General features: G+C 41.9%; 1 non-coding gene across 1 annotated transcript; it reads right to left on the reverse strand.

The window, feature by feature from the left end:
- Positions 1–496: 496 nt before the first annotated feature.
- LOC142164417 (small nucleolar RNA R71) lies at positions 497–603 on the reverse strand. The gene has a single exon (XR_012695188.1). It is a non-coding gene; the product is annotated as a small nucleolar RNA R71 (small nucleolar RNA).
- Positions 604–948: the final 345 nt, after the last annotated feature.

Here is a 948-nt window from a genome sequence, read left to right on the forward strand (position 1 = left end):
AGAAAGACAAACAAGAGCATCACCCAAGAGAACAAATTGAACCGGATATGGGTGACATTTTGGATAATCAAAACAATCAAAATAATATGAATGACCCGAACAATCGGGGTGTGGCACCTCATGTGCCAAAAGCAACTTTGTATGATTGGGCATAACCCACCGCTGAAAATTTGGCAACTGCAATTGCAGTCCCTCAGATACAAGCGGAGTCATTTCAAATCACAAACAACATGCTACATCTGCTGCAAAATAAGGGACTGTTCTCCGGGTCTTACATTGAAGATCTACAGCAGCATTTGAAAAACTTTCTGTCGATTTGTGTCACACAAAGGCAACTAAATATGACACCGGAAGCAATAAGACTATTGTTATTTCCATTCTTAGTGACAGGAGAAGCCCAAACTTAGCTTAATTCGCTCCCCATAAATTCCATCACAACTCGGGAGGAATTAGTCAAGCAATTTTTGAATAAGTCTACCCACCCAATAAGACTGCCAAGCAGGTTGATGAGATATTGAGCTTCAGGCAGAAACCAGCTGAAACAATACAAGAAATATGGGAGAGATTCAAAGGTATGCTAGTTAAGTATCCACATCATGGCATTCCAGATCAGATGTTGGGACAATAGTTTTATATGGGATTGGCGGACAGCTTGAAGGCCAATGTTGATGCTTCAGCAGGGGAGCATTTTTAAGCAAGTCATTTAGAGAGTATAAGGTCTGTCGCGCCCCATTTTCTCGCGAAAGCGGGCCTCGATGTGTGACAACTCTTTTGGATGGAAGATAGGGTGTTAAAAGAAGAAGAGTCGCCACCTAACGATTTTAAGGTGCATTAGGGCACCTATTTGCAAGTAACTCTGTTTTGACTAGTCAACGTCACCAAAAATCGGGTAAGGACTCAAATTACCTCAAAGAGAAGGTTTTAGGCACTCTTCAAAGTCCACAACCG

This window comes from Nicotiana tabacum, chromosome 9 (assembly GCF_000715075.1).
Source record: "Nicotiana tabacum cultivar K326 chromosome 9, ASM71507v2, whole genome shotgun sequence".
Lineage (NCBI taxonomy): Eukaryota > Viridiplantae > Streptophyta > Magnoliopsida > Solanales > Solanaceae > Nicotiana > Nicotiana tabacum.